Below are 26,877 nucleotides of genomic sequence, written 5' to 3' on the forward strand. Positions count from 1 at the left end.
TGTGGGGAGGAGAGATGGGGCCACCTTCTGGAAGAACCTCTGCCCCAGGGGACCAGAAATTTAATGAATAATTGGGGATGCACAAAAGGTTTCTATGGCCTCGTCAGGTAGTTCCTACTTTAAACTAATTGCCTGGGCTATGTGGTCAAATACGGTGGAATGACTGCTCTTATTTTAGGTTCTACAAACGCTTAAATGGATAAATTTATCTCCATTATACAAGAACCCCTGGGTGACCTTTTTAGTCATGTGAGGATCAAAAGAGTGAGTACTTATTAATGCTATTACCACGCTGGTACTGAAGTAACACTTCAGCAAGAGTATAATGGCCACGCTTCTTAACAACTGCCACTGTAAGAGCTCTTGTAAGTCACAAATAATAAGTATAAAAATATATATTAAAATTAATAATTACTGTTACAACAGCTATGTTGTTTATAACGATGATAGTGTTAGCATCTCCCTCTCATATTAAACAATACCCAAAACTGTATTCCTTAAGAAGCAACGCCAATGCATTTTTGGAATTTTCTTCACTGCATGAAGCCTTTTTACACACATGGGTCCACCACAGCCAGAATTGCTGTTCCTTGCATGGTGGGCTGACACGCTGTGATATCCTGGGCTTTTTCTGGCACCATGCGTCTATACTGGGTAGTCAAGTTTCCACGTACCCTCTCTGATTTCCAATATATTGTTCTCCAGTGCCAACAGAGGGTCCACTTGAAAGAGGACACAGATAAGGTGGTGAACCCAAACTGAATACCTGTTGAAAGAATGGACACACAACATGGAGTGGTGGATGGATGGAAGGACAACATCAATTCCTTTACTCTTGTAAAGAGAGAGGGGCAAATGATGAACTAATTCCCAAGGAGAATAGACATTCATGGTAATAATAATGTTCAACAGTGAAAGAAACCAAACAAAATGCAAATATAAAATCCCTGGGAAGAAGACTAATTACAACCTGTTTCTTTCACGTATATACCCTTAGTAGGAGTAATATGCTTAAAAATCTTCAACCAACCATAGTTATTTGCTGGTAATAAACTTGGGAATCTTGAGGCATATTATTCACTCTCAGTGTTGAAATAATACAATCTTGGAAGATGATTTGTAATTGATGATTAAAAAAAGAATATTGTGGATGTATCTAACAATTTAAATAGAAATAAGAAATGTACCTTTGGGAAAGCTATGCATAGAGAATGTTGGAGGAAATACACTGAAAATAGGCAAGTGAGCAAGCTTCCTTGTGTCTAGGAAGGTGAGTGCCGCACATTCAGAGGGTCTATGAAGTTATTACAAGTCACAGAAAGGTATGCAATTAAAGTGTCTTCCTAAGCAAAATATCCTTCTTCAGGAATTTTTATCTTGATATTTCTATGGTCTGTGTGGTCACAGGAAGTCAAAGTTATGGTGGTGGCTTAGAAGTTCTTTTCTCTTTGTCTGTAATTTACATGGCATTGCTACAGACGGGGCAGCAGAGATCTGTGTTAAGCTGTTCCATGGGGTGGGGGAGCGGTTAGAAATGATAAGGCCAGAGATCTAAAAGACTTTTAGACCCTCCCCTCCTAACTGGCAGACCTTTAAAGTAAACTAGCACAGGTATGTAACTAAGACAGTGGATGAGAGGCAAATTTATAGTCCCTTTAGTGTTACTGCTCTGTCAAGGGTTAGGGACCACTCTGGCCAGGAATGGCAAGACCATGGATGGGGTGGATGTGTAGGAGGAGCTGACATTTGCTTCTGACCTGAGAGGCAGGGTTGTGTTGCAGAAAAGCTGACAGTGCTGGAAAGATGCAGCAGGTCCACAGCCCAAAAGGAGCTGTCATATTCAGGGAGGTCAGAGAGCAAGACCCAGAGTTAGTGACACCACAGGGTCAGCAGCGTTGAAGCAGTGATGTCAGTATCTGTGTCCATAACCCACCTAACCCTACATGAACTCATCTGCCTACAGGGGGCAGAAAAGTAGCAGAAATATATGGAGTGTGTGCAGCCACTGGCAAGTTGGCAAGTGGACATCCTAAGGAAATGCACTGCTCACATTCACCATATTGGAAAGAGGGCCCCACACTGTCAGATCTCCTTCATATTCAAGAGAATCCAGAAATTAAGACTTTATTAGCAATCAACCCAGTTCAAAACCCAGGAAATATATCATTTATAATGACAACAAATGCACAGACTATTCAGAAATAAATTAATGAAAAATGTTAAAATGATTCTGATAAATGACTTAAAAAAGGAAAAAAAATGATGATTGAAAGAACAATAGAATGCACCATACTCTTCACTGGGCAGACTCAAATTTGGAGGACATAGAACATTTTTTCTCCAAAATAAAGTTAGTATCTGAATGCAAATATAGTTAATAATCCCAAATGGATTTAAGAAAAAAATCTGAAGGGTGATCCTAAAGTTCTTCCAGAAATATACAGAAATCTACAAATAAAATAATGAGGAGGGATGTTTGAATTTGTAGTATTAGGGACATTGTGGAAAAGGATAAAATAGGGCCAACTCTATGAGGTATTAATCTATCATCATGGAAACAGTATAGAAATAGTGCACTAAGGCTATGAATGAAATAGAATACATTTCAAGAATAGACGTGGATATTTATGAGATTTTAGTAATATTAAAAACCTGACACCTCAAATCAGCGGATTCAAGTACTGGAGTAATTAGCTAAATCACTGGAAGACCTGGTAAAGTGTCCTCACATTCGACATTAAAATAAACTCCAGATAATTTTTTAATTAAAGAATAAAACACCAGAAATAACCCAACATGATTTAATCTGTTCAGATATTCAAGCGAGAAAAACTTTCTAAAAAGCTTTTGGAACAACGACCAACAAAAGCAAAGGCCTAGCATCTCAGCAAGGCCAGAAACTCCCACTGTAAAACAAAACTAACCCTCGCCCAAGCCTCTCTCACGGCCCTGTATTGCTCTCTTATACTTTCTACACTTTCTTCTTCCCTTTAAAGTCCAGTTTCTTGGAGAAGTGCCTGCGCTGATGACTCCTCCAGGGCTCAGAGCCCTGCATCCCCCACGGCCCTCACTGCGGGACTGAGACAGGAGTTGCACTGAATACGGCTGCGTGTTTCAAACCAGTGGGCATTTTCAGCTCCTGTTTATTTGATTACCAGGTAGCTTTTGCCGTGGACAAATATTTTCCTCTCAGTGGAATGTTTTCCCCCGTTAATTTTTGTTTTACTTAAATAAATTTAAAAAGCCCAGGCAGAAAATACTGTGTGCACATATGCACACACACAGATACACACAGAACTGTTTTTTAAAGGCTACCTAACTATAGTCCTCTTCCACCTTTTCCCAAGTCTTGGCAATTAAATGTGGGCTTTAGCTCCTGCTTTTTTTGCCCCACACACCACCCCAGTTCTCACTATGCTCCTTTTAGTCAGTGTTCAAATCCCTCTTAAGCCAGGTTACAGCCTTCTCTGTGTTGCCTCAACTAGTTTTCTCCCAACTTCCCTGCTGTCCTTCTTTCTCTTGGTGGATTTCTCTTCTCCCATTTGCCATGTACATGGCCCTTTTCCCCAGGCCTCATCTTCAATCCTCCACCTGGCAGGAATGAATCGCCCCCATGGCCTCACCCACAGCTCCTCTGAGCTCCTGACTGGTGAATCCAGCTTAACAACGGACATCACCCCTCAGATGTCCCATAGACTTTTAGCACTCACAATGCCACACACAGAACCATCTCCTCGAAACCATCTCTCCCCTTACACTCCCCCTACAGATCCTCTCTCTGGATGGGTCACTGGAAATTCACCTCAGCAGCTCTGTGGCCCGCCGCCCCGGCCCTGCAGTCCCCTCTGCAGCGGTCAACAATTCTGCCGCCCATATCTCTCTCCCTCTGCCCAGGGCCTCTCTGCAGGTGTGTGCCACTTGCCTGGGCTACCTGTGGTGGTCCCCAAAATATCCTTTCACCCCAAAATATGGGCCTCCCCCCAAAAATAGTATCTTCCATTCTGCTGCCAGAATAACTAGATCTTCTTCAACGTAAACATTATGCAATTCTCTTGCTTACAAATATTCCAATATATCCCTGTTTCTTTAAGGATACATTGAAGTCTAAGCACACAAGACCCATCGTGACAGAGGCCTTGTGCACCTGATATTCCCACTTTATGGATCCTTTGTTCTAGCCCTACTTGTTCTTCAGTGTGGCCAAGCCGCTTCATGCCGTGTACTCTTATATGTCTCTACCTCTGCATGAATTGTCCACTCCCTCTACCACATATTAGAGAGCTAACTTCCTTCCACCTTTCAAGATTCAGTTCAAATATTCCAGCTCTAGGAAGTCCAATGTGTGTTCACCTGCTTAGCAATCCATCAAATACTCGCCATGCCTCACCTGGCCTGGGGAGTGCAGACACCATGTCTTACCTGTCTTGGTCTCCCCAGCAGTTGATACAGTGTTTGGCACAGCAGGTGCTCAGTGTTTGATGGATGGATAAACGTATGTATCAGTAAAGAGATGAGAGGTCTACAATCCCCCCCAGTTACTCAGCTGCCATTTTGGGAAGTTCATTCTGCGGAGTTAAGGAAATGTCAGTGCAGGTGGTGGGCAGACAGAACAGAGGTGAGGGCGTGGGGGAGTCAGGCCTGGTCCTGGAGAGTGCAGGAGAGGCGTGGGTGGGAGAGCACTGGAGAGAGAGGGAATGGAGGGGTCGGGTGCAAGGAGATGTTGAGGAACAAATGATATTAAATGCAGTAAATTAAATGGAGAACATAATATATGAAGGGAAGATCAAGTTAACACAGCAAGGGTGGAAAAGGCAGTAGCCAGAGACGAAGAGCTCTCACTTCATCACTCACTGCACTTCACTTACGGCACCCACCCTCTGGGAAGGCAGCATCAAATTCTTGAGAGACTGGTGTTTGTGCTGTGGGTGCTCTAAGTACAAAACAGTATCTTATGGCTTCCAGATTTTAAGACTGATAGATTATTTCTCTTATGTCCCATGTCTGAGTTCTCAGGACAGCAGGATCATTCGCTCGGTGGGAGAGCTATTGTGGTTAACAACTCAGGGTTACTCTAATAATCTCAAAGGACAGTGGGGAATTCACTAAAACAAATAAAAGAGAAATTTCTCTCAGAAAAAAACATGTGCCATATAGAACCTTGTGGGGATCTTGGGGGCAATATTACCGCCAACTCATCTAACAGTTGTGAGTGCGTTGAAACTCCAAGCTCAAGTCACTTAAACACGTATGAGAACCAGGGTCCAGGCTGTGGTGCTCCAGACATGGACGGGAAGGTGAAAAGCCTGACTACTGCCTCTGACAGCATCAGTCCAGCCGGGGAGCACAATGGAAACGGACACGATCACGCACCATCAAGACAAGAATCAAGTGCAATTCATGCCTAGAAAGGAGAGCAGAAAATCTGTAAAATGTGGAGGGGTTCCTGCCAAGGCTTGGCAAGAGAACTTCCAGGCAGAAAAGCAGAGAAAGTTACTTCAGGCGAAGGAGACTAGGGTTGGTGGCTGGGTGCGAGGCCTAACGAAGCACGGGTGGAGGGCTCCAGGGTCATCTGTCAGAAACTGTTCCCCTTCAGCAGCTAAGAGGCATAACTAAACGGGCAGGTGGGGTGTCATTAATGATCATGGGGAAAACTGGGAGGAAGAAACTGAGGTCAGGAGATCAGCACCAAAGGCATTTTATTTTAGAGGAACCAAAATATTTCAAAAAGCACTTGGAAATTCTATCTCCCATGAACGAAAAGAACACAAAATAATTTTCACTGCAGCGTTGAATACAGAATAACAGACTGCCTACTCTCAGAAATGGATTGAATTTTCTAATTCGTTAGGGATTATTTAGATAATAAGAAAATGAATAAATCTGAAAAATCTCTCTAGAATAGCTGTTTCTCCATCCTGTTCTGTAGGGTAGGGGGAGGCTGAATTATTTAATTGGTATATTAATGAGACTATAAAGTTCTAAATGTTCTACCAATTTCTCCCAAAAGCGTACAACTTTTCCTTTCAATGACCTTTATTTGACTTAACTAGAACACTAACATTTTTCCAAGGCTTTTTCCGTATGTGTTAAAATACCAAATGATCTGCTGCCCTCAGAATGTTGTTGTTATTATTAATGCTGATAATAGCCCCAATATGACATATTTACAATTATGACTCATTTTGGAATAACAGGTAATTGGCTTATAGTCCTTTCGAAAATAAGCAGAATAAACGAACATAACTTCAACACCAGGGACTGCAGCTGCACCCTTAATGGAACCAGGTCACAAAACACAACAAAAGCAAAGGTAAAACTCAAATCAGACACAGGCCACAAACCATAGCTGACTGAAGATGCCACAAGTTGACCTTTCACTCACCAAGGGAACCAGATGCGTTTCCATGTATAATGTATATTTTTAAAAGCAAATATTTTATATATAGAATGTAATTTAGGAAAACAAAAACTACCTCTATCTGTAGACTTATAAACAGGAAGCACAAAGGGGTGCCTTTGCAAATATTAACCCGCATGTAAAATGCAATCCGTATTGACCAAATTCCTTTCCTGACTCCTAAGCTTAAAAAAAAAAAAACTATATAATTCAAGGCCATGGTGAGCTGAAAGGGCTCAGATACAAAACGTGCACATCATCAGCCTTCTAGTAGATAAAAGTGTGCCATGCATAGTAGAAAAGATGATGTTTCCTATGGAAATCTATTTTGAGATGCAACCATTTAAAGGCAACCGAGAGCTCAAACCCAAGTTCAACCAAAGAGAAACAGAGCCCAAGCAAATGTACAGAAATGGACAAAGACAATGGAGAAGGAGGGGATCTGTGCTCAACCGATACTCCAGATCAGCAAATTCATCCTGAATTCAAGCCAGTGATGTGCCAAGAGGTCACTCAAGGAACCAGGCAGAAACCATCAGCCAGAAGAATTAGGAACAATGTCAAAGGCAGGTGTGAGGTGTGGAAGGGGTGACCCTGTGACCCTTGCTGCCATGAGGCAGGATGCTCTTGTGGGCTTTCTGCACAGGCTGGCTGGCTCACATGACTCTGTTTAGAAGGATATCAGCCAACAGCTGTGCCACACGGGCTGCAGCCCGAGCTGAGTCCTATCTAGTAACGGTTCTGAGTTCATCCTTAGATGACATGACCAGAAGGATCTGAGAATCATTGGTGGAGACGTACCTGAATGAATATTCCATTTCATACCTTGGCAGTAAATCTTCAGCTATGTACAACATAAATATTGACAATGATACACACAGGTACACTATTTGATAGCCTGACTGCATAATTGCATCTAATGGAGAAAAGCGGGCTCCCTTTCGGTATGCTAAGCCATTGTTTAGCTCGGTAACCGATGTTTCTGAGACACACAACATACACTAGTATAACCGACAGCACCGAAATCTCCACTGATGACTTGCTCATTTCAAGGAATTCATAAAATAACCCCAGTTTGCCCATGGGATACAGATGGCTGTCCCATTCCCATCATGGGGTGGTCTGTTCTGTTCCCAAAACTGTGGCACCATTAGTTTCACGACCCAGCTGCCAAACAGATCAAATTATAAGGCAAGATATTATCAGACCAAGGTCATAAATGTATTACTGACATTTCAAGCTGAACACATCATCTTCCCAAGGATTTAATTTCTTGTTTTCAGGATAAATTTCTTTTTATTGCTGCCTCCCTATCCCCAAATATTGTGGAAATTAGTCCTGACTACTTAACTTGTCTTTATCAAAATTGTAACGACTACTACTTTATCTCCTACCTCCTTTCCAGGTGGGCATTTTAGCTTTTAGACGATACCTTCCATCATTTGCCTATTTTCCCCCCATTTCTCTGCTATTATCCACCATGGCCTTTCCAGTCTGAAAATCGTCAGAGAAAATAAGTAAAAGAACGAAATACAGGGTCTGTGAGCTGGTGATAAGTGCTGCGGGGAAAATAAAGGAGGGCGAGGAAAGTGTGGTAGGGAGGAGTGGGGCTGGGGCAGTGACCTTTGAATAAGGCAAAGACGGAGGGAAGGGCCAGGCAGAGGAGGGGCAGAGGGAACTGTGATCACAGGCCTGGAGGTCCCTCACGCTGGACAGACAGCATGGAGGCTGGTGTGGGCCAGAGTGTATAGGAAATAAGTGGTGGTTTTGGGGGTGGAGCCTAAGAGACTGCAGTGAGGATGTGGAAATTTTTCCCTCTGAAGGAATTGCAGAGCCATGGAGGGTCACCAAGCAGAAAAGTGATACTCTAATGTTGGATCAAACAGGTCCAAGACCCTAATTTAAGCTGAACAAATCAAGGGCCAAAGAAGTGACAGCCACCTCAAAGTCAGTGCAGAGCTTGAAAGAAACACAGCCTCGACTCGCAGCCCAGTGCTCTGCCCCCTCCTGGATGCTGTCCCACAGAGCTGTCTCTAAGGTTATCTTTTTTCCTCACTCAGGCTTGTGGGACAACTGAATGCTTCCCCCTTTTTCAAATGGCAATTTGTCCTGAAGCGAAATCGGAGTTGGCAGTGAAACAGGCATGGACCTGTAGCCTACAGAGCTGTTGCCCCTGTAAGCAACAGCCGGTGCGTGGTTTACTCGTGGAGTCCAGCAGAATAGCGAGAGCAACAACAGACAGCTTAGCGTCTGGCTGAGGTTCGGCTGACTGCACTGCAAGTTTGGATGGATTTCAAATTTGGACAGTGAGGCGGCTTCACACGAAATGCAGGTGTATACATCCTACATGCCCACACATCTGTATGCACACACACGTGGATACACACATAGTATATGATGTGACTTGTAACGAGCTGCCCCTGCTTGGTTTCCCACGGCCTCTGATATCAGCGTTAACCTTTCCCTAGCCATGCTCCCAGGTTTGCTACGAGATTTCTTTACAATGGAACATGCCCTTCGCTTCACAAACTTTCCCCACTTCTTTCTTTCAATGACATTAGGGGAAGAGGAGGGAGATCTGGGAAGTGGTGGGGATATGGACTCGAGATACCCCTGAATCTGAATCCACACTTCATGGCTTATTTGTTATTTAACTTTATTTACATTCTAAATGCAATTGTTGCGGATCTCAGATGATTTACACTCACTGCTGTGGCAGAACGTTGCGGTCAGTAGACCCACCACTGGATCCTCTTATTCAACACGTCCTTCCAATAATTCAGATATTACTGTATCCCAAATGCCCATTCCTATATTTTGGTATCTGCTTTTCACTATAATTATGTTTCTTCTTTATTCTCTAAATGTTATGATTTTAAAACATTTTTCTGAGAAGTGGTCCACAGGCTCTTCACATATGATAAGTTGATAAAGAGATCCTGGAGATCAAAACCACATTTAAATTCTGAGATAAACTCAAGCTCTGTCATATACATGGCTAGGTTTAGTCTGCAAATACTTTGTTTACTAATTTTTGCATCAAACAACAAGGTCCTACTGTATAGCACAGGGAAGTACATTCAGTAACTTTTAATAGCCTATAGTGAAAAAGAATATGACAAGGAATATATATATATGTATGTATAACTGAATCACTATGCTGTACACCAAGAATTAACACAATATTGTAAACCAACTATACTTTCAACAAAAAACGTTGAAATAAAATTGGGAGATGAAACTTCCACTGCCTAGGCTGCTGTCAGGATGAAACGATTCAAAGCAGGCCAGGTATTAGCAACCCCCCTAACACATCAAAACCCCATGTGGGACCTTCCTTTTGAGCAGCACAGGCTAACCGGATGTGGTCACCTGTAAATAGGGTTGAAGTCACTAAGAACCTTGGCTTGGGAACGCCGTGGCCACAGGGGTGGGAGTCACTGCAGCACCTACGAGAATGACGGGGACAGCCTGCTGCTCAAGCCGCTCCCCAGGCCACAGCCCAGAGCGCTGCAGTCAGGTCTGAGGTCCGGCCGGGAGCGCGCAGCTCCACAGCCACTCGGAGCCCTGCGGTGCGGGTGGAGCTGGGACCGCGCTCGTCCATCACCCTCCCTGGCACCCAGACTCGGGAGTCTCCTGGGGGAATTTTTCTCTGCCTCATACTTCCTGTCTCAGCCTCCTGTGGAATCCGGTCCATGCCCCAGGGAAGCAGGGCTTTTACCCTCCGGGACCCAAATCCATCACGGTTTGGATACAGGATGAAACTTCCATGTTAACTCAACTGGCGCTCCCTTCTTGTGCTGAACTGCCCTCCCCCGTCGATGGCATTAGGTCGTATTAGAAGTCCCGACTTGCTTGTCCTTAGCTAAGACTCTGAGCCTCTTGCTAAGTCTTCCTGAGTGGAACCACTCATCTGTGGCAGAAAACCTGGGGTTGTCATCTATGCATCATTGTCCTCGGTCTTTTGGATTTTCTGTTGGGATATGGTTCTCATGCAGGGATATCAGTTTGCACATGAGAAGAACCTGTAGACATTTTGAAAAATACAGACACTGGATCATCCCCCCTCTCCAGCCAAGGCTGGAAGCTTTCTCCCTCTAGCAGGGGTTACACAATCATTTGCTTGGGAATTGACCACACATGTTGGCATAATCACAGTAAATTTCCCTTTACTCAGTGCCTGCCAAGTGGCATTTTCTACTTCATGTTGTCTTTGTACCTTCATTATCACAACTAATCCCTGCATTATAGATTATCACCGTTTCGGTTGAGGACACTCCCACTTGCTAATCTTGAATACAAGTATCTTTGAATCTCTCAGTCTATTTCATTCCTGAGTTTCCTGTTCCTGAAATTAAAGAGTGAATTGTGGACACATGTATTTAATATTCTCTTATTATATGTATCTGACACATCCTCTAACCAATTCATATCTGGAAAAGAGAGATTTTCTCTTTTAAACATTTGCTTTTTCTTATTCTATAGTAGTGCATACACACGGTGGAAAATGTAGAAAACATATAAAGTAAGAAAATTACAGCCATACATTATCTAAACACCAGAGGACAATGCTATGTCATTTTGGGCATTTAACTATTTTTATTAATATTTTATCATAAAATTTCCCTAGGGCAAGTTGCTTAACCCTGGAATTGTACTAGCCTTTTTTTAAGTACACAATAACATTCCCAGAAATGACCCCAATATCAAAATAGTATGTGGGGCTGGGAAGGCCACAGGGCTCTCAGCTTATACTCTGAGTCCTACAAAGAATGCTGTTAATTCACTGATGTCACGCATCTGATGCCTGTGAGTCACTCACCCACTCAGCTGGCTCGGACTGAGACCTACTTTATACCAGCTGCCGATCCAAGTGCTGGGGAGACCCCAGAGCGAGCCTGGATCACGGCATCACTGTCCTTCTTCATTTGCTCCCAGAATCCTACTCAAGAAGTCCACATGGAATTTGAAGTGTGGAGGCAGGTGAGTTATGGTGAAATTCATTTCATTATGTTCCTTTAGACATATTTAAATAGCATGAAAATAGTCGCTAATTTTGATAAGTTTTCTTTTGCCTTCCTATGTATTTTTGAGGATGGGTATAGTTTTGGGGCAGCAAGAGTAATTGATAGATCTCTGGTATGTTAGGATTTTCTATGAAAAATTAAGAAAGAAACTGGCACCTTATACAAAGAGAAGAGGCAGTGAGGAAAACGCAAGCCACCCTCGAACTTAGCTACAATTCAGCATTCCTGGTTTTCAAACAAGAGAAACATAATTCAAAGCATATTCCCTAAATACTTCAGTCCAGAGTAGAAATACATGGAGGCAAAGTTCAGCTCACTGTAACCTACAGCAATGTGCTTACTTAAGTGAAGGTATAAACAGACCACAGATACTATAATGCATCCTTTACTTTAAACTAGTTCATGTGAGCCAGTTTCATTTCACATGAATTGCTCAGTACCAATTTAGGAAATAAATCCTTCTCCTTGATTGGTAAAAATAGCTCACTGATAACCAGATTCAACAAAATTTACTGTTAAATAATTAACCTATTTCCTTCAGGAAATGCTTTTGAGTAATCTGAGTTAAGTATTTCCTCTATCTGATCTATTTCTTTTCACAGAGAAAAACAGTATTATTTGCACATGAGCTACTTTTACTCCTCTGGAAAAATCTGACTGTGAGCTCAGGGTAAGAGTTGTCTACTGCACAGTAGGGAAAAAAAAGATTCATTTCACAGCGAAGATCAGAATCTTTCTTTTTTTGAGGGGCATGGTGAGCTGGGGGACAAGGGATATGCCTTTGTGCAGAGAGAGACCCCAGTAATCCACACTGAAGCTGAAAGATGAAGCCCTTGTGAAAATGTGGAAGGACACACTGACACCCAAAGGTGTTCAATCGGCAAAAACGGAAAGAAAGAAAGAAAAAATAATTTAACTGCCCTATAAAAAGAATGGACAGAAACTTGGTAATAAGGGAGAGAGACGGAAGGTTAGGGAAGGGAGGAGAAACAATGAAATGGAACTTGGATGCGGTGGGCAGAATAGCAGGTTTCTGGAGCCTACAATGAAGGATGATAAGAAAAAAAGTAAAGTTTAAAAAGTAACAAAGTTTAAAATAGTTTAAAAATTAAAAAATGAAGTTAAAAAATAAATTTTTTTATAGTGGAATGGAAAATTTTAAAATGATGGAGGTTTTTTATTTCAAAATTCAAGTTGTTTGAGTTTCTCCTCCATGCTCCAAACAACAGTAAGGCCTGCTTGTGTAAGTGATTTTGGGGGAGACCACAGAGAGGGGTGAGCTCTGCAGTTAGGTTGGCCAGGAGCAGAATGCTGGTGTGGAAGGCAAGACAGAAGAGAGATCAACAGTTTCATGAGGACAGAAAATCAAAGCCAGAAATTATTTTAAATAGATTAGTGTGGTAGGCAGAAAAATATTCCCCCTCAAGATGTCTATGTCCTAATCCCCAGAATATATGAAGAGGTCAGATTCCCTGGCAAATGGGGCCTATGTTTGCAGATGCGGTTAAGGTTGCTAACCAGCCGACTCTAAGATAGACGAGCCGGATTATAGAGGTGGGCCCAGTGTAATCACCAGGTTCGTTGAAGGAGGAAGAGGGAGGCAGAAGAGGGGAGAGAGAAGAGGAGATGTGACCACAGGATCAGAGTCAAAGTCACAAAACCATGCTGATCTTGAGAGAGAGAAAAGAGGTCACAGGCCAAGAGATGCAGGTGGCCTCTGGGAGCAAGAAAAGTCAAACATACAGGTTCCACTGAGGCCTTCAGAAACAGCCCTGCCAATAATTTGACTTCAGCAGGATTCTGCATTCAAGTACGCTACAAAGTTAATTTTGTGTTGTTTAGTGGAGAATTTTTCTTTTTTCTTCCTACTACCATGATGTTTGGGGATACCTGTTACAACAGCAACATAAAGCAAATACTGTAAGCTCCTTGAAATGTTCAGAAATTACAGATAACACTGGACTGTCCACATTGATATAGGATTGAGGATATTTGAAAATCAAAAGGACAGTGTGACCTTTGCTAACATCTGCTTTTCTCATTTTTAGGAAGAGAACAGTAAGTCAAAACTTCTGTAGTTATTATTTTAGACAAGTGTCACTTAAAACATTATGTAACCCTGTGCCTTAGGAACCCAAGAGAGCCTCTGTTCTTAGAAGAACATGGATTCAGAGAGATAGGATCTTATTTGTGTGTCCCACAGTGGTCTCTTATTGGCAATGAGAGCTTGGGCAAATCATTTACCCTCTTTAAGCCACAGGATCTTCATTTGCAAAAGGAAGATAAGAATAAGGATTGTTTGGGTGATTAAATTGTACACACACATGCGTGCACAGACACACATACATGTACAACATTTAATATAGTGTCTACAACATACTAGGCACTCAACAAATTCCTGTTATGGATTTTTAAATGCATGTGTAAAAGGAAGAGAAAGTTGTGGGAAGTTGTGGGAAAACTTTGTTCACAGCCCCAAAAATGGCCATCTCTCAAAGGACTCTAATCAGCCCATCCCTAATGATGGGCTCATAAGAAGAAACTATAGCACTTGGGGATTTAAGTTAACATAAAAAGGAAGGTAACTAAGCATAATTATTAAACAACAGGTACGTTTACATTGTTGGCTGGATCACCTTATCTGGAGAGCTTTAATAAGCAGAGAGTCTCCCCTGTTTTAGAGATGGGCACGCAGGAAAATGACGTGGATGGGTGGGCCGTTTTCACCCCAAGATCATGTGACTTAGTACTCACGGAAGTAACACCTCTTGTATGTTATTCCAGATGGACTGTCCTCCCATGATTATTGTCAGCTGTGTCTTCAGTTCAAGGAGACTGCCACCTGGGTCACACTGGAATATTAGAAAGAAAATCCCATTTAAATTTTAGATAGCTCTGACATGAAATAAAGTCATTATTATATGCCTAAAAAAGTCTAAGGAACAGAGAGTAAAGACACTCTTCATTGGGCAACTAAGAGAAAATATGAAACGGTCAGACTGTCAGAACACAAAGCTGTATTCACACATCTTCATTTCTGTATTTTCACAGCCAATACACCAGATCTCCTGGCTAAGTCACAAATCTGCCCTTAAAGAAAGTGATGTAGAAACACGAAGAGTAGTAGTTGACAAACTGGAGCAAGACCACCTCCATGGCTAGGTTGTTCTCATAGTCAGTCTGGTCCTTGGGAGCTCTGCAGCTAGAATAAAGAAAAGTTAGTTCTGTAAAACTGTGAATGGCTTTGAGACCCTCGTCAATGTCACGGACACATGAGTTAACACGGTAAATATGTATATATATACACAATTCACACTGTTTTCATTTAAGCTGTTTTGAATTCCTTAACATAGCTACTATGTTAATTCCAAGTGTACACACTGTTGTAAGAGTTTCTCCCACTATGAACGCAATATCCAACAAGGCAAAAAAAAAAAAAAAGTCAGCCGTTCCTTAAAATTTATAAGCACAACAGTAACCAATGGGCAAGAACTGCCCTCTGTCAGGTGTAAGTTGACAGAAAGCTACTTATAAACATCCTGCTAAATGATAACCTCCTGTCTCCCTGAACGGGACTTAGGTAGGACTATTGAAGAAAACAAACAAAACACGGGGCAACTTGCTAGAAGCATTTGGGGAACATAAAACAGGTCATCCTCCTAGTTCAGAATTTGAATTGGTCTTGGTGTTTTCAGAAGATTACCACTGAGCAGACCACTGGGAGAACGACCCAGCCACATGCAGCGTGTGGGAAGCAGTTAACTTGGGCCGCTATGCTGCTGGCTGGGATACAAGCCAGAGAGAAGAAACATTTATTAAAGAAGCCACAGCTGATGAGAATGGAGCTACACTAACAGGAACAGCATGCGGGGAAGACACATAACACTGTGATTACTTGTCCTCTCCGTAACACACAAGCAAATCTGCCACTGGAACCACGACCCTCTTCCAATTATATGCAATACAGAGACTATTTACTTTCAAAAATAGGGTACATGATCTAATGTAATTGAAATTATTATTAAGCACTGACCTGTTTACACAGAGCTTGGACATTCTAATGCTTCCTTTTTCCCTTTTACTAATGCAAAGCTGGAGCTATTTCACTTCTCACATAGGCTAGAGAAAATACGTTTACACTTGAAGTTTTCTAAAGACTGTAATGTACTGGAATTGAATTGCCTACAAGATACAGTCTCTGTTTAGACCTGGTTCTAAAACTGGTGTAGAAATGACCTCAGCTGCAGGAGGAGCTCACCAGAGTCAGTCATCATGATTGCCACTTTCTCATATATGGCGTTCAGGGTCACGATGATGATAAAACCAATGAGGGAAGCAGAGATGGGCGTGGCCCACCTGCACAGTCAGGTACTTCTGGATCGGGTCTCTTCCATTCAGGTTCTTGGGAAGTTTTGCAGAAAATACAATGAACACTGAAAGTCCATAGACAATGATCGCAATAACTGAAGCAATGGTCAACGGGACCTGACAACCCAAAAACCCAGCAGCATGAGACTCACTAATGATCGTATTTTTACACAGAAAACTTGCCCCCAACCCACGCTTAAACAGACAAAATGCATATGCTGTAAACCTCACATAAAGGTGAGAAGTGATGTAAATAGCACTTAAATGCCACAAGAGACGTGAATATCAGGCATGTTAAACCTTAAGGGAGGAGGAATGAAAGATGTCAAAAAAAATGAGTGCATCCACTAATGTAACATGCTGACAGCAGGAGCAGCTGAGTGCAGGGCATAGGAAATATATGGTACTCCACTTTCTGTGAAGTTTTCTGTAAACCTAAAACTGCACTAAAGAAGGAAGCCTGCTAAGTATATCTTTAAATGGCTGAAAATGGAATAACTGGCAGCATGTTTTTTGGAGACAATTCTGTGATAGCAGAACCAATGAAAATACCCCTTCTACATCTATAGAATTACTTAGGTTATGAACTAGTTGTAACCCATGAAGGAGATACGCTTCCTTTCAAGGGAGAACCTATCACTGATTCAGGGTTCAGCAGGTGCTAACTGTCATCTTCATTCTGAATAAGACCAGTGAAGCTGTGGATGTGCCACAAGGGAAATAGTGGAAGTGACAGCAGGTCTCTGCTGATGAAAGCTTCACATGGTTTTCATACTCCTTGAGATCTTAAAATGGCAGGTATTCATACTCCCTGCATTTGCACAAGGTTCATGTCCCTTATCCATTGTAGTTCTGACTGTGTGGACCCAAGGGCAACGGGGGTGTCTGAAGCATAATTTGCACGTGGCTGATAGGGTTTCAGCTTCTCACTAGGCAGGTATTTTTCCGCCCACTGAAGAATGCACATTAAAGTTCCCATTTTTAAACTGTTTTCCTTCCATCTACCTTCTTGGTCATAGTCCAGAAGCATGTACTCTGTGTCCCTGGCCGCTCCTGATGGCTGCCCCAGAGAGAAAGCTACAAAGATTGTGAATTTCAAGACTAAGTGAACCACATCATGTTATTTACAGTAACAGCGGGAGGCTGGCTTGCACCTGCAGGGGAGAGCAGAGGGAGTGTTTACAAGCCCCTCCTGGAGCCACACTCCTGCATCTGGATCCCAGTTCTGATGCTAGCTGTGGGGCCTTGTGCACATTTCTTAACCTCTAGAGGCTTCAATCTCCTCACCCATATAATGGGTGGGTAATAATAGCAATTTATAGGACTATTCTGATGAGTCAATGATTTACTAACTGTGAAAACATTTGGGACATTAACCACAGGCATGTGAAAAACTCTACCTAAGTATTAGCTATGAATATGGTGACCAAATTCTTAAAAAGGTGTTTTTCTTAGTTTTTAAGCCATCAGTTTGTAGAGAAAGCATTTTATTTCCTCCTCTACTCTCTTTCTTCATCCTTTTCTTCACAGTTAATGCTTCATGCCTGTGAAAGGAATAACTTTTTGGTGTGTGTGTGATTAAATGTGAAAATTAGTTAAGACTGAGAAAAATGTATTATAGAAGGTATATTAAGCCTTCCTCTCTTCTACAGCACATATAGGCCATTTAAATAGTGTGCATTTTTAAAAAGTCTTCATAATAATTTTTAAATTATGTATTAAGAAATCATAATAGTTAAGATTTTTAAAGGCTTACTATTGCTTCAGCACACATCTATTTTTCTAAATCCTCACAATCACCCTGTGGGGAAGGTAATATTATATCTCTTTTACAGATGAGGAAGTGGAGCCACGTGGAGATGATGCAATTTGCCCCAAATGAAGCAACTATTAAGTGAAAGAACTAAAATACTCAAAGAGCCCAAAGACACACTAACTGTAGAGCACTGTCTCCTACATGGTCTGTGAAATCAATTCTAATTCATTTCAGAACTTTTACAAACTTGAATCATTTCCATTTTTCTTCCAAGCACTTAATGGGTTCAATATTTCTAAAGAAACAGGAAAGCTTTCCATTCTCCTTCCTCAAGTTTCTTCTTACTTATTATCTTTTCTGATCATAACTTTAATATTTGCTCATTAAAGAAAATTTGAAAGTACTCAGTAGTGGACAGAACTGCTGTCCTGGATCTGTCCCCAGTCTTAGAAGAGGACCCAGATTTTGCTTTAGGATAAAAAACCTCCCTTCTGTTTTTAGTCGTGTGATTTAAGCTCGATTGACCCACTCTTTCTGAAGCACCATAGGTAGATGTAAGTTGGTTTTAGACAAATAATACCCCTCATTCTATTGGCCTCACACATGATTTGAGAATTGGCAAATAACCCAGGAAGAGCCACTATTATGTGAGGAGATACGTGCTGGTGCCCATGTGAATGATAAGCTTCCTCTATCAAGAGAGGAAGCTGCCAAAAGAGAGCTCTGTTTGTTTGGATGGATGTGTGATCTGGGATGCTGAGTGCCTAGAAGCAGCATGCTGAGACATCCTTGGACACAGAATGAAGACCGGACAAAAGCAGCCCTTGTCATCATCTGGGCTACAGTATCTCTCCTTGACTGAAGCCAGACCTCAGACCTGAGGTTTTCTTTTACAGCAATCAATAAATCCCATGCATCCCCATTTTTTGGTTGTTGTTTAAGCACATTGGAGATTGATTTTGTCACCTACAATCAAAAGACTCCAACTCTGAAAATGAATAAAAAATAAAATAAGAAAAATGCTTCCAACTTTAGACATAATTCCTTCAGAACTGTGCATTGTTTGTATATTACAAATGATTTTATATATTAATTTTATTCTCAAGCCTAACATAAGTATAACACTTTGACATGTCATAAAATATTTTCATGGACACAGTTTTTCATGGCTGCATATTATTCTACTATGTGAAGGGTTGGAAGAATATTTTGGCTGAGATATTATATATATATATACATATAAAAGTATGTCTGTGACTTGCATCCATACTGACTTTTCCCTGCCATTTTGAAATACTTCCTGATTAAAAGTTTTTCAAAGCTGAATTAGTGGATTAAAGCACATAAATATTTTTTACTCTTGATATGAACTGCCGGACTGCTTTCTAAGAAGGCTGGAAGTGTACAGCAGAAATTAACACATCATTGTATATTAACCATACTTCACAAAAAATATCCAATAACCTAGGCATGGGATTGGTGATCACTGGCAGTTCATCCTCATAAACAGAGCTGTGTCACTTGAGAGGTGGAAAACTATTTCATTTTGATGTGCACTGACTGAATTACCATTGGAGTGTGACATCTATTTTTTCCTTTGTGAATGTGTGTTCATCTTCTCTGTCTTCTACACTCCTGAGTTTTTTTGATGATACGTTTCAAATGATCTGAACTCTCTATGTATTAAAGGAATTAGCCCTTTGTCTTATTTGTAAACAAACAACATCTTCTGGTGTTTTGTTTAAAATTACAGTGCTTCTGATGCATGGAAATCTTTATATATTTTCCTCTGAAACTTACGGTTCATCTAGAGGTTGTATATTCATCCATATTTATTTCTAGTTTTTTTCTAATTGTGTTACTTTTTTAAATATTTCTGGAATTTATCACAATATATGGTTCACTGTATGATTTCAATCTTTTCTTTTCCCCCCAAGTAGCTAACAAGTGTTCCATTTACTGAATATCCTTTATTTATCTCCATGATTTGTAATGTCTTCCATCTCTTATATTAAATTATTATTGATATCAGAGCCCATATCTGGACTTCCTGTCCTATTTTCTAATCTGGCTATTCTTGAACTAGTAAAACGCTCATTATCTTATTAATTATTATATTACTAATATGATTTTATTCACAATAAACCCCAAATCAATTTTATAACTTCTGATATTTTGGAGATATGATCTTTTAATCTAGAATCATGTGATTAATACATAATTTGTATCTTTCAGTAGTTTTTATTTTTATTTTTCATAGTTCCTGCTATCCTTTTGTTAGGCTATTCTTAGATATTTTACCTTGGTTGTTACTCTTGGAAAATTTTAGAATTTTTAATGCCTCCATCTGGTCTCTTATTCAGACCCTGGAGAATCCTAAACCACTGATCTGATTTTAACAAATGAGGTGAAAAGAATTGGGGAAAGCACTGTGAGCAGAGGAGACGGTGGAACCTCCAGAGTGGTGCCCTGCATTGGCTCAGATGTTCTCTGGAGAAAGTTTTCTCTATGAGACTACATATTTCCCAGCTTGACTTTCAGTTTTCTCAGCATTTCACATTAGATTCTAAAAAGTCTGTGGCAGGTTCTTACCCAGAAAAAGAGCACTTGCACAAAGGGTTATATGTATAGACTTTCCCCAGCTGGTAAAGGGAACACGCTCTTCATCCTAATTTAAAAAAACAAGTTTAGTCATTCAAGTGATTACACCAATGAAATGAGTTTTCTCCTAACTGGTCACTAAATCCTAAACATAATTTAAAAAATAATAATAATTTTCAGACATAGCCTCCTTATTTGTAACTGCATGGGCTTTTTTCCTTCTTTTTTTTTCTTTTCTTTTCTGTTAATGATGTCAAACACAAAACAAAATATGTACAGTATTCATTTTAATACTATTTTTTTGAAAATGCACATGTGAACAGCAATCTGTTTCCCTGCCATGGTCTGAGCTTGGGGGTCTGGGTACCTGACGAGGCCAAGCTGTAAAGCTCTACTCCTGAGCTTGCCTTAGATTTCAGAAGTGACGGTAGTGACAGCTTAGAGTCCGTGCAGGACAGAATGTTTCACAGGTGTCTGCAGCTACCTGGTCTCCCGTGTGTGTTCCTTGGTTGAGCTTTATGTGTTAATTAGCTACAACTATAAAGTTTTAGAGTTTCCATTTTAGAGTTTATATTTAGTTTTTTTTAGAGATAAAATCAGTAAGACTCAAGATTTACCTGGATTATAAAAGCAGATATAGCATAATAATAGGTGGAACTAAGTACATGGCCCTCCCTCTGTGCCAGGAAGTCTTCCAAGTAGATTCTGTACATTAATTCGACCCGTCCTTACCACAGTCATGAGGAAGCAAAACTATTATTTTTATTTTATAGGAAACTATGGCACAGAGAAGTTAAGTTGTCCAAGATCACTCAGGATCAAGCTGCTTTGTTCAAATATGTATTTAGGCAACTTCATTCCCAAGCTCTCACTACCACAACACTGGCCTCTAAAAAATGGAGCATGCATTTGCAATTAAAGTAAAACGCTTCAATTAAAAACTAAAAAAAAATAAACAATTTTTTAAATAAGGAAGAACGATAAAGTGAAATGAGTCTTCATCTTCAATTTTTCAACAAGCATGTTCCATTGAAAATTTAAACTTATTAGTTGGCAATTTTAAATTTAAAATTGGCAGTTTAAATGACTAAAAAACTTTTCTTCAGTATTTTTTCTATGCTGCCAATATGATACGTTTTTGTTTTTCAGGACTCAAAAATATTATGAACATCTAATTTTGTCTAAGTTTCAGCTTTCATCTCTGGATGTATATTCTTTCACCAACATATGGTTTGACCCCCATCTTCAGTTGTAAACAATGGGAAATATTCATAATGGGGATTATTAGAAGCTTATTACATTGTGTAAGACAAATGTCCCTTTCTATTGGTAGCTGAACCTCATTTTTTTCCATTTATAAAAAGAGGAGTTTGACCTGCTCCCTCCAGACCTTTTCACTGCCAACATTCTGTAGATCTGTGATTCAATTTATAAAGTCTATAGTTGGAGATATTTTCAGATGCTCCTAGAAAAAGCATTTTGTTTCCAAGTGTTATTCACGCTCACAACCTACTGTCCTGCTGCTGCTGACTGCAAGTACCAGCAGCTCTAAATTTTCTCAGCTGATGGAAAGAAGCAATAATACATATGACTCAAAAAATCATTTTTTCATAGCTCTGGAAAGTTGATACAAAGAAATATAGTTTTATTTTTTTAATTTTGCAGCAGTAGTGGCAGTAATAAATTTACATTTCCAATTATATAAAATGCCTAGCTCAAACACTGCTCAAACACTGATGGCACCTCAACAAAGGTTTCCCTTCTTCTTCTACCCTTTCTCTGACTTTAGGATGGAGCCACGCTCTTTGTGCACATCTCAACCGGAAGTGGGAGCAGTGACCGGAACTTAGTTCAAGACAAAGGGGCACCTAGTCTACGATGAAAAGGAGGCTTCAATAATGAAGGCACATGTGAAACAATGGGATTCAACTATAAAACCAGTGTGTCTTTCCTTCTAAATCCATGTCATTGCGGATAATTTTTTTTTGCATTTTTTTATTGGTGTTATGAAAGGATAAAAATCAATGCCTCTTTTCTTATACATTTATGCCAGACTTTTTCTTTTCCCCATTTTTACTGTTATTATGAAGGAAGGACCACACTTCTCTTCTGTGTCCACCATTCCGGGAAGTGCTCCTTCAGCTTGGCTGCACATTAGAATAACCAGAGGAGCTTTAAAAACTTCCCTATGCCAGAATGCAACCCAGGCCACTAAGTACCATCAGAGTTTGCAGTGATGGAATCCAGGCACCAACATTTTTTAAGGTCCCCTGGTGATTCCAACATGCAGCCAAGGCTGACAAGCCCAGAAGTAAACAGACTAAAGTGCATCTAAACAGCGCCCGCTTTTCCTGGGTAATCTCATCTGTCTCCATGTGGGGACACCGCACCTCCTATTCTGGCCTGACTTGTTCTTCCCACTCAACCGTGTCCCGTTTGTACTCAAGTTCTGCCTGGCGCCGCTTCCAGAACTCCAGAATTAAGGTGACTAACAGACATAGAGAGCAGCAGAATGTGGATCTTCAGTGATGACTGATGCTTCAGAAATCTGTACTTAATACTTATTACACTTAACACTTTGGTTAATGGTTAATAAAGTCACATTTTATTTATAGGTGATACTAAAGAGAAACATGAGTTCATGCCTTTTTTTAAGAAAAAAGAAAATGTAGATAATTTATTGAACTTGTGAAAACAGACTATGTAGCTCTCTAGCTCGGGGGAAACGTATTAACGTGATGGTCAGAGGCAGGTGACTGTGTCTGATGCTAAAGGACCTGCTACCAGCACATTATGCCCACTAAAAACACAAATATCGGGGGGAAGGGTGGGTATAGCTCAGTGGTAGAGCACGTGCTTTGCATGTACAAGGTCCTGGGTTCAAGCCCCAATACCTCCATTAAAAAGAAAGTTAAAAAAAGCACAAGTAACTGTCATAATTTAAAAGCAGTGCACGGTCCACCCTCCAAGACTTCTCCTCACATCCCTCTGTCTCTTCTGTCCGAAGGACCTGAGGGTGGGGAAGGGGATGAGAATGCTTTAGTAGCCCCTGCATTTCTATTTTCCACCAACCCAGTCACACAAAATTAAAATAATATTATTAAATATGGAAAACTGAAATTTTCCTCAATCTTCGGTAAAGTAATTTTTAGAAATTGTCATTCTGTTTTAAGATTCGCAACTTCAAATAGTAGACAAATCAACATGAAATGTTAATTGAAAATGCAGCTTCAGGCTAAGTCCCCTAAGCCCTTCTTCCAACCAGACTTACCCCTAGGCCCCAACTCTAGAGAAATTCCAAAATAACCACTGTTCCCTCCAACTTTATACCTGAGCCTCTACCATGCTCTGAGAATAAAGAGAAAAAAGTCACTGTCCCTGCTTCCGGGAGCTCCTAGGTGCACAGGAGTCATCATGAAATGATGGATGAGGAGGCGTGTTAAGAGGGCTTGCATAACAGTCAGCAGAGGGTGCTTGGGGCAGAGCGCCAGAACTGTAGCCAAGGCTCTCCCAGAGGAGGGAACCACCGTGGTGAGTTCTGAGATGCCCTAGAAGTGATCAGATGAAGGTATAATGTTAAGGCCATTTCTCCCTGGGGAGCTGCACATGAAAAGGAGGGAAGCCAAAGAAAGCCAGCTCCCTTCCAGGAACTGCAAATAGTCTAGAAGTGAGCACAGGATGTGGGAGGCAGGTGAGGCAACCAGGTGGAGAGATCACAGGTACACATCACAAAGGACTCTTTGTGCCTCCAAGGTAGAGGAGACATGCAAAGTGATCTAAAAAGAGACAAGATAGAGGCCGGGAAACCTTTTTGCAGGTTCATCTGAAGGCCTGCTGAGGCCCCGCCAGGAGGAGAGAGAAGAAAACAATTCAGAAGTTGGACGGACTGGCCACAGGTGTGATGGAAGGGCAGGGAGAGATCAAAGATCCCGGGCAGCTTTCTGGCTTTGGCATTGTCCTAAATTATAGTCCCATTCCCTGAAATAAAAAGGACAGGAAGAGGGGCAAGTCATGAGAGGAGACAACTGATTCAGTTCTGGCTGGGTGCCTGTGGGCTCCAGGAGAGATGTCCAGTAGGCAATTAAAATCCAGCAATTGGGAGAAAGTTCTAGGCTGAGACAAGTAGTTTTCCTGTTTCAAGAGGCTAATGGGTCTGAGTGGACAAGCTCACAAGAAGAGGTGTAGAGGGGTAGATCTCACATTCCTGCACATGGGAAGCATCTGGGAGCCTTTAAATAATAGTGCACCCCTGCCTGGAGCGGGGACTTTGTACTGTTTATTGTTTTTCAAATACTTCTTTCCTTTTTTGGGGGGGGAGTTAGCTTTATTTATTTTAATGGAGGTACTGGGAATTGAACCCAGGACCTCTTGCATGCTAAGCAAGTGCTCAACCACTGAGCCATACCCTCCCCACCTTTTTTTGTTTTTAGACATTAGCTCTACTGAGCAGTCAGTGTTGAGAATCAACCTGTAGAGAGCAGAGAGCCTTGGGGTAGAAATCAAGAAGAAGCTGCCCAGAGCCCTGCAGACCCCACCAGGGGCAGCCGGAGACACAGGGAGCCTCGGACAGGCTGTGAGGAACATGAATTCAACACTCCCCAATGGCGATGACAACAAACATATTTCAAGCACCCACTTCCCAGCAGTGTTTGTTCTGAATTTACTAGTTTTCCAGTAATACTGAGTGAGAATACAAATAATCTGGACACAGGGATCAAATTCAAATGCTTGTTCTGACCATTCTTAGCTGCGTGATTACTGATTAAAAGGTTACCCGTCTGCCACGTGTAAACTAGGGGACCTAGAACCGTGTTCGTGGGCTGCTGTGATCATAATGAAATGACAATTATAAAGGCCCTCCTGACTCTCAGAGGTAATTGCTCCTATTGTCCCCATTTGCGACACCAAGAAACAGAGGCACGGTAAGCTTGAAACATTTGCCCAAGATGAAGGTGGGGTCAGGACTCAAGCCAATGACTTCTTTGATCCAGAGCCAAGGATCTTCTTACTAGCAACACGTCACTGCTCAGGCTCCCTGCTCCAAAAGCCGCCTCCCTTTGGCTCAGTTCCATGGCGCCTGCGCTGCACAGATGTCATCACTGTCTGTCTGCCCGCCCGGTGTCTGACCCCGGCACTGCTCCCTCTGTCCCACACACCACTTCCTTGGGCACACCAACCCTCACGAGGCCATTGCTGTGGCTACTCGGATGTTTACATGGAAACCCAGGTGGCAGCCCAGCTTTTTGCTATAGCTGCTGCTGTCAGTGGAGGCAAAGAGCTCACAGTTGGTGGGGGAGGCCACTTCTGGTCTCCTCCTTGGCTGGAGACCTGGATGGAATTATGTTTCCCTCTGCAACTTAGACATCCAGCATGAGAGATATGTAAGGCCATCTGGCCTCGCAACGTAGATATGATGCCCCCGCAGTTGTACTTATCATTGTAATCGCCTGGCTCCACCAGGGAGCAGAGGCCATGGCCTGTTGTCCACCAAATTTTGTTTCCTTGCACAACAGCTACAATGGGGTGAGTTAACACTGGACCAGAAAATCTACAAAGCCCTCGAGTACTATTTCCTGACACTTGCAGGTCACCCAAATACCCCAGATCCTCCAAGTAAACAAGTAGAAAGAGGAACTGAGCTGGCTCGTCTGTCAGACCCCTGATGACAGGACTGATTTGGCCTCTCCTGCTCTCGGGATGATCCGTTCTCCTTCTGTGTGCCCTTCCCCGAGTGAAAGAGATTGTTCTTTTTTAATGGGCTAGGGAGTATTTGTGCCTCTCTCACCAGAACCTTCAAAAGAAGAGCTCTTGGTGTGAATGGAAGCAACGCACCCATGTCTCATGAGCTCAGCTACCCAGCAGCCTCATCTAGCCAAGGCTGTGGCCAACACCAGGGGTTCATGCTGTTGAGTTTTGAGTCCGGAGAGCAATGCCTCCACCACTGAGAAGCTGCCCCACCACTTGTGCCCTTGTCCCCATCCAGGGGGAGGTGATGCATCCATGGGATGAAAGCCTTGAGGGCACTAGGTGACTGTGGACCAAGCTGTGTCTGGCCGGTCCTGCCCCCCATGTGATCCATGTTAGCCTCACGTGCAGAAAGTCCCCAAAGAGACCTCTGCTTGAGTGAATAGGTCACCAATAAGCCAACTCTCCTCGGGCCGCCTAAGAGTCAACACTGTATACACAGTGAGCCACCCACTCACTGAAGTCCCCAAGGTTCACAGCTCCCTAATGGGATACCAGGAAACCCCAGCAAACAGAAGACCCTTACTTTATAATTGATTTGAGAATTCTACTGCCAACTCTGCCTTCCAACTTCCACTTATGAAGTAATTTCCACTCTGTCCCCTGCTCTGCAATTGTGCAATCAATCCAGAGCTCCTTCATGAGACAGGAGGGAAGGGGGCCGGGCACAGCCATTAAAAGAATGGCACAGCCATTAGCACCAAGACGGTGGAAAATTCAACTACCAGTAAAGTGTGATCTTCAATACACACTTACCGAAATACAGCAGGATGCTAGATGTCACTCCCACAGGTGCCAGGACAGGTTCAAGGCTGACCATAAAAGGTCAAAGGGTGAGTGGCCAATTTCTGGGATCCCAAAACAGTTCCCCAAGTGGTTTGGAAAATTCCTCACACTTATAAGCATATGAAGATACTGGGCATAAAACACTAACAACCCCAACCTCGTGGCTGCTCTCTCTGCGATGGGAGACAGCCCAAACT

General features: G+C 41.9%; 1 pseudogene; it reads right to left on the minus strand.

Moving 5' to 3' along the window:
- Window positions 1-551: 551 nt before the first annotated feature.
- Window positions 552-25,985, minus strand: LOC116661545 (annotated as a pseudogene).
- Between the last annotated feature and the right edge of the window lie 892 nt (window positions 25,986-26,877).

The sequence above is a fragment of the Camelus ferus genome, chromosome 35 (assembly GCF_009834535.1).
Source record: "Camelus ferus isolate YT-003-E chromosome 35, BCGSAC_Cfer_1.0, whole genome shotgun sequence".
Lineage (NCBI taxonomy): Eukaryota > Metazoa > Chordata > Mammalia > Artiodactyla > Camelidae > Camelus > Camelus ferus.